This window comes from Pezoporus flaviventris, unplaced genomic scaffold (genome assembly GCF_033815535.1).
Source record: "Pezoporus flaviventris isolate CSIRO_AGI_PZ_B2104156 unplaced genomic scaffold, CSIRO_AGI_Pfla_v1 ptg000005l, whole genome shotgun sequence".
Classification (NCBI taxonomy): Eukaryota; Metazoa; Chordata; class Aves; order Psittaciformes; family Psittacidae; genus Pezoporus; species Pezoporus flaviventris.
This window is the reverse complement of record NW_026892553.1, coordinates 8,603,889-8,617,980: the sequence shown is the minus strand read 5'-3', so window position 1 is coordinate 8,617,980 and position 14,092 is coordinate 8,603,889.

The window sequence follows — 14,092 nt, the reverse complement described above, 5'->3', positions numbered from 1 at the left end:
TTCCTGAAAAACATTCATACAGTGTTCAGATTGACTCTTGTTTTTCTCCAGTTTGCTCATGAAACATGTGCATTTGGTTAGTATGACCTTTGATGGTCTGACTGTAGCAGGAGAATGATGAAGAGGAGGATTAATGAGAAATAGTAGGAACGCATCTAAGGTGATTCCTGCACCTTCATTCATATTTTATTCTATTTAAAAAATGCTCAATCACTCTATTAAAATTAATATATGAACCACATTCACTAAAATGGTTGTGGCACTTTGAAGTTTGACTTGATTGATACGACTGTAATTTGCTTCAAAGCAAAGACTGTCATTGACAGTTAAAGCTTCCACAGAGCAAAAGATGTAGAAGATGCTTTGAGACATCTTTTCTTGTTACCTTTTTAGTCTTTCTAAAAAGAAACTTCTGGACATCCCCAAATTACAGGCTTCAGAGAAAAAAATTACTTAATTTCTTGGTAGCTAATCTCTTTCCTGTGCTTTCAAAGCATAATAAGGCTTTTCATATAAATTACCACATTTTGTGTGGTAATTGTGTGGTAAATTACCACAATTTATGGTAAGAGCAGAAAGAGAGCATCTCCTGTCCTTATGTGGACTCTGCAGTACACCCAATCCATACATCATTGTTTGTGTGATCTTTTTTAAATAAAATTTTAACTGACAGTTCTAATTTAAATGGCCAACTCTTAAGAAGCACTAAAGAAAACTTTCAAATTATGCTGATTAAACTAACAAGCTTGCTTATTATATTGTTTTGACAATATTTCTTTTACTTAAACTGTACTGCAAAGCAGTACCACATGGGGAGGCAGCAGGATATTCACTAACTGAAGACAGACATTACAACATAACATTACAATATGCTAATAGCTGAACTACCTCTGCAGCAGTACAAAAAAGAAATTATGACTCAGCTATATCTCCTTCCTTGTTCTTCTTAGCTTGGGAAAAGAGTGTAAATTAGCTCCTCTTACTGTCCTTCGTGGAGTTGATTTTTGGATGTCTCCTGTTAAGCAGTCTGGGTTGGCCGAGCTTATTGCTACCATAAACAAGTGCTTCTTAGCTGACAAAACAACCTCCTTCACTGGAAACAAAGTAAGGCTGTGTTTAATATAAGTTCCCATGAAAAATAATTTTTAAAAAGAGCACTTATTTCCCTTGGCTGTGTTACTAATAATACCATTTGCTTTAGAAAAAGGAAACTTTAATATTTTTCATCTAAACAGAAGAAACCTTCCTTCCACAACATGTATTTAGTAACTGTTCTACCGCCTTATGGTGCCATTTTGTGTCACTTACATTCTGAGGCTCAAATCCCTTGGAAATAGTGAAGCAGGAGTTAGATATTTACTAGGTATTTACTTTTTGCTGGTTTAAAATAAGGCCTTTAATACTTAAGTGAAAGACTTAGCCTTCTCCTCCAGGAAAAGGAGCTGATAATAACCGTGAAACTGTAACTGCTGTGCCACTGAAAGAAAACCTTCACTGCTTGCCTTGCCACCTTTCCTGTTTCTCTTGCTATAGGTGTGTAAGGGATGTGGAAAAACATTTGCTAGCCTGCCAAATTGTCACATGATTTGACTGTAAGGTAATCTAAACAAAAAATATGACTTTTAAACAGCTAGCAACTTCCACAAATGAGCAGATCTTCAGACGTGTGCATGCTTTAAACTGTCTCGCACCCTGGGAAGATCAGAACACATGCAGTAGCCCAGATCAATTAAGCACATGCTTTATTTGGAAGAGGTGCCACAGTGTCTCTCCTTTCCCAGCATAACAGAACAGTTGGCAACCTTTCCAGTGACATAAAGAGATCTTCTGAAATCCATATGCCTACATAAACTCTCAACGTCTTTGACTTAAAGGAATCATATTATAAAAGAGAATAGGATGCATATGGTTTCATAATCTTTTCCCCATGTTACTCCAGAATAATTCCGTCTATAAATACATTTTGGTGACTTGCACGTTTTCATGTTTTCAAAGGCAGTCGGGAAGTGGCATTCTTTATGACCAGATCTAGTAAATGCCCTGGGATTTGCTTGTTGGCGGTTAACATTCCTGATGATATGTTCCTTAGAACTCCAGTTAACACATTCTACTCTTTCCCAGCCAAAAGTTATCAAACTCTAATACGGAGACATTTCCTAGGAACAATATTATGTTCAAATATCTAATTTAAATTAAAAATAAAAGTTAATTCAAAAATTCATATTAAAGAAACCTCAGCATGAAATGATAGCGAAGAAGAAAAGTAATTTACTAAAATCAGCTAATATCCTGTATGTATTTGTGTTCAGCAGCTGATTTTACAAGTGGCAAAGTGCTCACAGAAAAGGAACTTTCAGTGTAGTGCAAAATAACCATGTCTTGTGGAGACTGAGTAAAGGCAAGAAGATTTTTGTGTGTGGGCCCAGGACCATCATTCAGGGACAGCTCCAGCTGACTTCAAAATGCTTAACCTCCAAGGGTGAAAGTCATGCCTATACTTATTATATTGTTTATTTTTGCATAGCTGTGTCCTGGAGTGCTCTAAAGAGTAGCTGTAAACAGTAAATCGATGGAGCTAAAAAATTAAATTAGAAGGACAAAGAAAATTAAGAGCTGTAGAAAAGTGAGAAGGCAAAGATGTGTTTAGAAATGGGCTAGAGAGTCAATGAGGTGGAAAGAAATAGGGAGGCTACTTTCAGCTAGTAATGTTGACAAGGAATGAGCTGTCAGCAGTAAGAGATCTTATGTGTCAATACAGACCAAACAGTGCAGAAAACACTGGATGAGTGGGAGCATATTGGTGGAGATAGGCCCTGGGAGAAGCAAGAGAAACACCTTAGAGGATTTTAGAAACAAAAGGGTAAAATTGAATGGGGATCTGTATTTTTCTGAAGCTTTCTTTTCAAAGAACTTTTCTTTAGAAGCACCTTCTTTAAATAGACAAAGGTCATTTCCTGATCTAATTTTCACTTCTTCTTACGTGTAATTTCCACTGAAACTCATGGAATTCTATTCCATTGCTTGCTTGAAATTGATCTGATTCCTGTATGAAGCCACTAGAACTATTCTGAATTTATACTAATAAAATTGAGACTGCAATAATCTGTTTACTTGTTTCTCAAGAAAAAAAAAAAAAGAAACAAAACATCTGAAAAGTTTATTGATGTTTTAAAAGAAACAAGTACAAAAGCCAAAACTAAAGCACGCTCTCTTAAGTAAGCCTTTCATTGAATTATGCTCTTTCCTGCAGCTTCCATATTCTGTCAATTCAGATTACTTTTGTAAGCATTTATAGGTACAAATAATGTCAGGTAGAAATCCCAAAGCCTGTATTATTAAGCAAGTTATTAAGGGCCAAAGCAGAAGTGAGCTCTTCCCAGATTTGTGTTTCAGGTACCTTGGGTTTGCACTCTTAGGTGTCTGAAGGAAGTCAGCTGATGACCAATGTGGTTACTTTTCCATCTGTGGCAATTACTTGCAAGCAAACTATCATGTCAGTTGAAGGCTTGCAATAGTCTTCTTGCCTCATAGAAATATATGGATCTTGATAACCTAGCCAGTTCCTCCCATCAGTATGACCTTTAAAGCCATATATTAACTGTGTGGCAGCATGCTTTACAATTTTCTTCTAAGTATTGTAATTAATGAAGATGCAGTACTTGTTTAATCTGACATAACTCATTCAGCAAAATGCAGCAATATAGGCACATCTGTATATTTGCATACTAAAAAAATCTAAAAATACTTGTATAAAAGACAAAAGGTGGCTTTTGAATACATGACCCAGTCCTGGCTTCAATTATGTGTTTCAGCATAGAGTATTATGATCTTGGTTTTAGCTACATATGTGTGACTACCTAATTACAAAGAAAAGCTTTTAAACAAATGGCCTGATTCTAGCATTCACAATGGGGTAAATAAGGATTATTACTGTTAAAGAAAATGGAACTGAGCTGCTGTAAAAGCTTCTTGAAATAACAATTTTGCTGATTGTCTTGTCTGCTTCTCTGGATCCAAAATAAAAATATGTTAAAATCCAATTTGATAATTTCAAACTGGCTTTTGAGATTTACACCATTAATTTCCTGGTTAAAAGATGATTCTTGACAGCAAGGAACAAATGCTGATACTGTAGGTTGGCCTTTCAATCTGTTACATGAAATCAGAACATCTAAGTCGATGCTTGAATTATGTGTGTTCTTTTATACCTAGTTCCTCTGAAGTGAAATTTGTTCTTAAAATTGAGAAGAAACAAATTTAGCATTATTGTTTGTGCACCTCATTTCTCAGGTTTTCACTGAAAAGGAAATACTACGTACAAGTAAATACACTTGTATTTATTTGTTCATGGAATAGAGAAGAGCTTCTGAAGGACAAGTAATAGCCTCACCAGTTGGAACTCATAAATTAGAATATACTCTGAATGGACATAAAACTGGTCCATTTTTCTCTCAGTTAATGCTGGTATTTAATTTAAGTGAGAGGGAAAACTAGCATCCTCAGTACCAGTAAGTTGACTTTCCTTCAGTAAGTGCACAAAATTACCATCAGTAGAAATCAGGCACCCAATGGAACAATTTGACCTATACTGAACTCTCAGTCACTGTTTTAGCATAGTCCAGAAGACACAGTTTTTACTCTATTCATCTTTGACTCAAACCTGATTTTTTTCTCAATGTAAAACTTCTGTTTATGTTTCTGGAAGAATTTAATGTAAGACAGCCCCTTCCTTAAAGAGAATTTGCATCATTCTGTCAGATTTCCACAAGCCTAAATGACCACGTATATGACTGGGCATGTAATTAATACTTGCCTTAGATAATTTTTCTTGTACCTCGATTTAGCAGAAAGGCATAGTACTAATTGATCAGCAAATATTTGAGCTATTCTGATTTCAGTCATACATAAAGTCTGACCCAGTTTAGAGAAGACTGAAAATGGAAGCGAGTATTCTCAGATTACTGAGGGTGCTTTGGTGCCTAAGCTTCCATGTTAGTGCAATCATGACTGGTTTTCATAATCACATAGTTCTCACATGGTTGTGTGTGTACATTTACGTTATCTCAAGAAAAGACTGCAAAAGCTGCATAGCCTTTAAAGGCCTAGCAATGTAGTCACTGAACAAGTGTTTACTTCAGTATAAACAGGATTATACCATAAATTTTCACAATCAGATGTGTACAGAACTGTTTGATTAAGTTCATAAGGTTTGTGTGCAAATTATTTCTTAATTTAAAAGATTCAAACCAATCAAAGTTATTGTGACAATGTCTGGTAACTTAGACCTCTGAAATGTCAATTTTTTTTTATCTCACAACCTCTGATCTAACAAATAATTGGGTCTATTGTAATGTACTCCAGAGATGGACGTCTGACTGTCTAATCCAAGAGAGGACCTAAGCATAGCTTTAAATGAAAGTCATCTTTTTCCTGATAATCTGACAAAACAAAGCATATTGCAAATATTTTAAAAAATAGCTTGGTCGGGAGGTTTTCCATGTGTTTTATCTTTCAACTTTCATCTGTAAGCTACCTGCTTTTGACTGTGGTGTGTCTGAAGTTCTTTTATTATTTATGAATATCAGTGAGTTAAGAGTATCTCTCAGAAGGAGGGGAGAGAATAGATAATCTAACATTTGAAGTAACATCTTTCACATTCAGGATTATAGTGGGTGATTCACACCAGTGAACCACACGGCTAATGTCTAGCAGCCTAGAGTTTTTTTAATACCTGAGCTCACATGAGAGTGTGGGAGATAGATAGCATTATGCACTAGGGCTACCCACAACACATAACCTGGGTATTGTTGAACTATTGCCAAGTAAAACACATTGCCTTCCAAAGTGGCAGCAGGTTAGAAACTCATGCAGAAGATACAAGCTTCTGTTGTATAATGCCCCATGACTTCTGAGCCAAAGACCTTATCTAGCCTTTAGACCATGAATTTTCCTTTATGACATAGAAGCTTGATGTGATCCCAGGTCTGTACTAGTTCTGTTGTAAGAGGTTTACAGCATGAAGAAATCTGAAAACTTTCAGGAACATCTGAATCATTTCAGTTACCCGTCTGTCGCTTCTGAAACATCACTGGTTTTATTCTTCTGATTGTCATTGTGATTTTGGCAGTCTGACAAATCTATTTAAACATGCTACTTGGAGATTTCAGGATAAAAAGCATGGGCCTATTGCAAAGCCTGGTAAAGTCAGCACAAATCTTTCCATTAACATCAATGGATTTCAGATCAGGACCTAAAATATTATTCCTACTTATTCTTTCTTTTTATTAAAGTGTCTTTTCAACTAAACAACTTTTGCTTGCGCTTAATTTTAAGTATATATGAGTCTTTAAACCTTGCAGCTTGAACTCACTGTCCTTACTATAACATTCATTCATTTTGGTTCAGTGATTTTGTATAATATTACAGTCGTATTTGAATGAAAAGGTTTGGTGTAGCTTTCTGTGTATATAAGCATGCATTTGTGCATGTAAGAATGGACTTAAAGATCAAGCATACTTTTTAAGTCTTTTGAGTTTTCTCAGTGCCAGTGTTATGAAAGTCTGTCCTGGATTCAGCAGTAGCAGTCATGTTTCTCCTCCTTGGTAGCTGGTGTAGTGCAGTGTTTTGACTTTCGGCCTGGGAACAGAGCTGATAACACCGATGTTTTGGTTTGGCCAAGGACTTTGTGAGCCTTATGCTCTGCCAGGGAGGAGGGGAAGCCAGGAGGAAGCAGAGACAGGACACCTGACCCAAGCTAGCCAAAGAGGTATTCCATACCACAGCACGTCATGCCCGGGATGTAACTGGGAGTTAGCCAGAAAGGCTGGGAGACTGCAGGGTTGGAGGAGGTATGGGTCAGTGCTTGGTCGGGCTTGGGGGGTGAGTTATCGGTTGGCTGGTGGTGAGGTGTTGTATTCTCTTCCCTTGTTATTTCCTTTATCATTATTATTATTGGTGGTAGCAGTAGTGGTTTGTGTTATACCTTAGTTACTAAACTGTTCTTATCTCAATCCGTGGGAGTTGCATTCTTTTCGATTCTCCTCTCCGTCCCTCCGGGAGTAGGGTGAGGGAAAGAAGGGGGGAGAGTGAGTGAACGAGTTACCTGACTGGGTTTAAACCACGACAAAGTCTTGGCACTTTAAATCGTTGGCAGAAAAGGGAGGTAAGATAAAGTTCAAAAATCATTTTAAGAGATATAAATATAAATGCCCATATTGGTGCATATTATTTGTCATTGAAAAGAAGTAAAGTTGTAATATGTAATTTTTTAGAGTAGAACTTAATGACTGAAATGTAAGAAAATTATATTCTGATGTTTTGAATCTGTATTTTAGCTTTTTTTTCTTTTCTGATGTTTGTGATCAATGAAGTTGCTTTTTAAGTAACATGCTATCGTGGTTTAAACCCTAGCCAGACAGCTTGTTCACTCACTCCCAGTGAGTGGTGCTGGGCTGAGAGCAATCGAGGGCCCCCCCTGCCAGGGCTCTCCCCTTCCCTGCTCCCAGAGGAACGGGGAGGGGGATCGAAAGAGTGCAACTCCTACGGGTTGAGACAAGAACAGTCCAGCAACCAATGTACAACACAAATCACCACCGCTACTACCAACGACAACAATGATAAGAGAAGACAACAAGGGAAGAGAATACAATACCACTGGCCAAGAAACGAGTCCGACCCAGAAGCCCGTGTCCTTCCAGGTAACTCCCAGTTACCCCCCACCCCGGGCATGACGTGCTGTGGTATGGAATGCTTCTTTGGCTAGCCTGGGTCAGGCACCCCGCCGCTGCTTCCTCACAGCTTCCCCTCCTCCCTGGCAGAGCATGAGCCTCACAAAGTCCTTGGTCAGGGTAAACATCACTTAGCAACAACCGAAAACATTGGTATCACCAGCACTGTTCCCAGGCTGGATGTCAAAACACAGCACTGCACCAGCTACCACGAAGGAGAAACATGACTGCTACTGCTGAACCCAGGACACATGCTTAAGAAAAGCTTTTTCGTCAAGAAAGAATTGATGTGGTTGGCAATGGTGTTTTCTAAATGAACAAAACTTTCTGACAGAGGATAAATGTTTTACTAGGTTTCAGTAGGAGGTTGTGCATGGAGTTTTTCAAAGTCTAGACACATTTTAATGCTGAATATATAATGAAAAAAAGATGTGGTTTAGGCTGCTATCTAATGGCAGCTCAACTTTATAATGAACATTTAGATTTATTTAGTTAATCCAGTCTTTTAATAGAGTATATATTAGTGAAGACAAATGAATATGAATCTTCCACACTGAAAGTGGTACACAGTATTATTACATTGCCATTATCTTTAATTAAAACAGCTGATCATTTAGCAGTCACTGGAAAACAAGTATATTCCTATTTCTGCATGGTAAATCTCATGATACTTCAACAGACAAGAAAAATGGTGCACATATTTGTGATGTGTTTGGAGGAAGTTAGAGGCAGAGCTCTCAACAGCTCTTTCCAAGGAAACCTATATATTCTAGCAAGAATAGAACATGTCGTTATAGTTCATCTCCATAGTTAAAACATGTGAACAAGATGTGTAGGACTCTTCAATATTCCCAAACATCCATTTCACAGTTCAATAAAAAATTGGTTTATGATTTAAATAGATGTGCTCATATACTACTGCAGGACATTCTCTACACTGACTGACATAAAATCGTCATGTGTTTTTGAATAACTTCTTTAAAAATAAATCCTCTTTTAGTAGTATATCTGGCTAGAGTTGTACCTCAAGCTAATAGTTCTCTTGCCTGCAAATGGACTGAATGAAAAATATATTAATGACTATTATAAAGTCGAACTTTTAATTTAGTTTCTTTGGATGGCTCATGATAATTTGAAGTCTTTAAATCAAAAGCAGATAGCATCCTAAAAGACATTATAGCTCGACAATTATGAGCATAAAGTAAGAACTCCTGGGTGATGTTCTTTGGCCTGTGGGAGGCATGAAGTTGAAGTAGATGATGGTAATTGCTCCTTTTAGCTGCCACATCTGTGAATCTAAAGTACCTTTTCCAAAATCCTGAGGGGAAGGAAGAATAGATGGTCATCAAGGAACAATGGTTTCTTTTAATGCAGCCTTCTAGCCACCATTTCTGACAGGAGCTCTTTCTACATTCTGCTTTTTTTCCATCAAGCAAGGAAGTGATTAAAAACTTCCAGCTCTACTTGTATAAGGTGATATTCAAGATATTGACTTTAGTTAAATGAGAGTTAGGGTAAGTTACACCCAATATCATTTTAGCTTTTCATTTTACTATTCATCCTAAAAGCCATTTTGCTAAAGGAAGCAGGCCTATTACTGCTGGTGATTTATTCAGAGGAGCTCATTCCAGTTCCCTTGTGGCTATCTTCAGGTGCTTAAGGCATATTTCCCTAACCAATTTCATACACCATGAAATCTTTCTCTCTTTTTACCTTTCTTATGAGGAAAGGATCAAATTCTCTCACCTTGAAACAAGCTTGTTCTATCCTTTTGTACAGTCACAGGAGATTGACATATCATTTAGATATTCTTATAGGTAATCAAGAAGGTAATTGCTAGATTAGCCGTCACTGTAGATTTCTCTTCGAATGCATTCTTAATTCAAAAACAAGTGACTCCCTGACCCCAGAATTAATAATGTCCAAAATCCATTTAGAAACACTCTCAGTCTTCATGTAGGGGTTTCTCAGATTTCAGCCTTTCTAGAAAAACAGGTAATATTCAGTTTCTTTGCTCCCACTCGTTCTTAAATCCTCAGTGTGCTCAGTGTGAAAGCATCTGAAAGTCCTTCCATTTATGCACTACCTGAACTCCTGCTTCAGATTTCTGCACTGTAGTGCACTTCTTCACCTTCTCTTCTTGAATTTCTTACTTTCTTATGGATCAAGGATCCCAGTAAATATGCCATTAAAGAGTGTAAACAATTTAAGTGATGGAGCTCTGGTTGTTGTGTTCACATCAAGCTCTAGACAGTAACACTGCTGTAGAGCTCCAGTGTCCATTTTCTTTGCTACTGCCAGGGAATTAACCTTTTATGAAATATGAATACACTGACTGGGTATATAGCCACATTTCTCACCACTATTTGTGTGTATAACTTTTAGTTAGGGAGATTTAATTTAATTATAAATTAGTAATAAATTGGATTTTCAATTGATAAACTGGATTATAAATTGATCCAGTGTGTTTTGAGCTCATCCTTTCCCTTGTGTGTCCCATCGCCAAAACATCCCATGAGAAATTTATATTATCCTTGATTTCTCTCGGCTCCATTGAAAATTGTCTTCCTCCCAGCATCCCATAGTATGTCCTGGATACCTTTAGGCAATAACCCATCTTCATTTGCCTGGTGTTCTGGAAAGAGTTTCATTAGTTGAGTCACTTGGTTTTGGACTAGAGACAACCGTTCTACTCTGAGAGATGTAGGTGTAGTCCATTCCTCACTGATAAAGTTACTTGGCAAGTTACTCCACCTGTCATCACTTCTGTATCTGTGCAGAGTCTTTGTGCTTAATTTGATTAGCTTTCAGTTGGATAACCCAACATCAAGCACACTTAATTTAGTATTCTAGGAAAAGCTGTGAGGAGGCATTAGCAATGATAGTGAAGGAGGAAGGGAATAAGCAGTGGAAGTTTATTTTGTAGCTGGGAAGCAGCATTGATGGTATTTCTTGTCCCATAGCACCATGTACTAAGGCAGCTGCCAAAAGACACCTAGTGTCCCTTTCTGGCAGCTCAAGCAGGAAGATGAGAGGTTCACAGCTTTATTCGTTGCTTTTGGCAGCTCAAAAATGATAAATGCAACAGGAGTTCTCTGGAAAACAGTCTGATGAAAATGCAAAATTATTTACCTATGGCAAGCAGGGGAGGTAGGTACTTACAGACTTACGGTACTTTCCACATTGCATTTCTTTATTAACCTTTTGCTCCTACCAGGAAGTTTGAATTAAATTGCTTTTATCCTGCTTGGGTACCACAGTGAAAAGACAGTTTCATTCTGCAAGTGAGTCAGATGAGCTTGAATAACTCCTTAGTTGATAGTTTGGAAACCTGATAGGGGGTTTTGAATTATTTGTTGTTTTTCTCTTTTGGGGATGCACAAATAGCTTAAACTATTTGAGGAAAGTAGGATGAACCTACCAGCTATGTAAGTAAAATACTGGAGATTGAGTCCCTGCCTTGTTTCTTCAGCTAGGAAGGAAAATCTCTTTTGCCAGGAGATAAGAGGTACAAATTGGTGACTGCTTAGTTGACAGGTTAAATACATTGAAGGTTCTGCTCTGCCAGTAGTTGAGGAAATGGCTGTGGCAGTTGAAGGAGGGTCTTCTCAGTGATTTGTTGCTGCCCTTCACCGAATCCTGCACAGTAAGCAGTATGAGCGCTCCTTGCTACAGTGTAAAGTAAGTTAAAGCTTACCTTCAGCTGTCAAGGAAAGCTGCTTAAATTAACCCGATTGGTTTTACACTGCAATAGCTGAGGAATGTTAGTCTGAGTTATTCTCCTGACTCAGCTGAAGAGAGCAACATGCTGCTGAGAAGGTGGAGCCTTATAGATAAGGTTGGAATTGAATCTGCAGTGACTTTTTAGCATCCCTTGCATAAATCCAGATGGCCTTAGAAATACTTGAAAATAAAAGCAAGCTTAATATCAGTGTTCATTTTCAGAAAGGATATGAGACAGATAAAACCTGTGCAAATTCATGAAGATTGTATTAAGAAGTGAAATTGAAAATTATATTAAGAAGTGAAATTGAGTCTACGTCAGATATGTTAGCTCCTGGTTGGAATGTGAATGTATTCTAAGGGCTTGTTAGTGTGTTCCGAGTGAAAGAGTTATTTTGGAAAAAGGTCTTGGCAAAAAACCTAACATTTTTGTGGCAGTACCTCTTTTGTTGAAATATGAATGGAGCAGTTAGGAAATTTGGATATGCCATTTGCAAGGTCATTGGGAAGTTAAACTGGAAGGAAATTGTAGTGTCTGTCACCTTGAAACATTTTTTTTTTTCCTTGCCCAAAAATATTCAGAAGAGAAAGAAAGATCTAACTTGCAAATATTTAATTTTTTAGGATTAAGAAAGATACGTATTTGCCAGCTCAGTTTTAATTAGAGGAAACTATACTGTTTACATGTGATACCTGTGGGATATGCATTTGATACATACTGCTTCTTTTATGATCAATGTTTTCCATGTTCCACTGTAATCACAACATTTCTTAAGCACCAGGCAACATTAACATAGGGGGTAAAATTGAGTAGTAACATTGGAAAGAAATTCGAGTCTTGGTTCTTAGTTTACATTCTCCCTGGTATCCAGTGATGGCCTTGTGTGAATGGTTCAAGGCTGCATCAGGGAAGGTTCAGACTTGATGTTAGGAAGCATTTCTTTACCAAGAGGGTAAAAACCCTCTTCCCAGAGAGGTGGTCGATGTCCCAAGCCTGTCAATGTTTAAGAGGTATTTGGATAATACCCTTAACGATATGCTTTAACTTGGTCATCCCTGAATTGGCCAGCCAGTTGGATTTGATGATAGTTGTAGCTTCCTTCCAACTGAAAAGAATCTATTCTATTTTTCTAGATGTTCATACATAAACTGTCACTGCAGATTTCTCTTCAAATGGTGGTCTTGGCACTCCTGAGGTAATGGTTGGACATGATGATCTTAAAGGTCTTTTCCAAACTAGCTGATTCTGTGAGTCTATGAGTTGAGAATTATTTTTTTTCCTTAGTAACTCCTTTATCCTAGCTATCTTGGAAGAAAACAAAACCAAAACCAAACAAAAAACTACTGCATTTAGTCTTGTCCTCCCTGCAGTAAAATGGCAATCTACCAAGAAGTGGGGGCTTGCAAACACAGAGGTGAACAAATAGTTCTGAAGCTGTCAGGCTGCTGATTTCAGGATGCTAAGTAAGCCTTGGGGAGATACTGGAATGGCATGCTGTTCATGAGACAGCCTCATTTGGAATTGGAGATAGCCAGCAGCAGTATAGACAGTAAAAACTGTCTTCGAGTCTCACACCTACTTTTTAGGGCCTCTATCTCCCATAATGTTCCCTACAAGAAAGTATTAAGCAGTGTTGCTCAACAGCATGTAAGGGTCTGTAAAAAAGGCACCTCTACAAAAGTTAGCACCTCTACTAGAACACTAGGCATGGGAGGGGAAGCTGGCTTATGTGCCTATTTCTCACCCTCTTCTGGGACTTTGGTCTCATTATCACCCAGTTCAGGATTGCTATGAACTTTCTCTATATCACTCAAGCTGTACTCCAGGTGTTGGGGTTTGGCGAGCCAACAGACAACAGATGTAGGTAGAACCTTTTTACAGTTATGGCATTCAGATTTCTTGATTGACACCTTGCAGCTTCACGCATAGCTTGAATCTGGAGGAGCTAACTCAATCTCCTGGCAAGCAAACTCAGGCATTGAAGTGCAGCTGCTTTAAATGTATGGATGACTGGAAGGAGATTGAAACTGTTACACAACAAAACCACATTCATGTATCAGTAAGTAAGATATATAGCCTTAGAGATTGAGCTGATCAGGGCAAGAGCCAAACGATTCCAGCTACATTAGGATGAATGCATGTGGCACACTAAGTTCACCTTATAGACAGCTCTTTCTCACCGTAAATAGGCTGGAAAACTTTTCTTGATAATACATTAATAGTGACAAATTCATGAGCATTGTAATAAAAATCCCAGGAAATCTATAAAATCTTTTCAGGGAATCAAATTCTGCTTTTATATTTTTTTCTTAGGATTTTTTTTTTTTTTTTGCTTTTCTCACTTATGCAACAGAATAATGTTCACAGCATTGACACACACCTGCCGTGAATTACTATTGACTTTATCAAATCACTAGCTGCATTTCAGTGCTAGAGCAACTACAGCACCATTTATTGCTTTCTATTATGTTTTCTGCATTGACGAGCCTTGTGGACTGAGAATGGTGCTATTTACATTGTGGGAGGAAATGACCCTGAGTAGCCTAAAAATATAGTGAGGTTTTTAATTGGATAAAATGCTTTCTTTTTTGGCAGTCCATTTGTTCCTCTCCCCGCCCCTCAATATCAGAATTTACTGAAA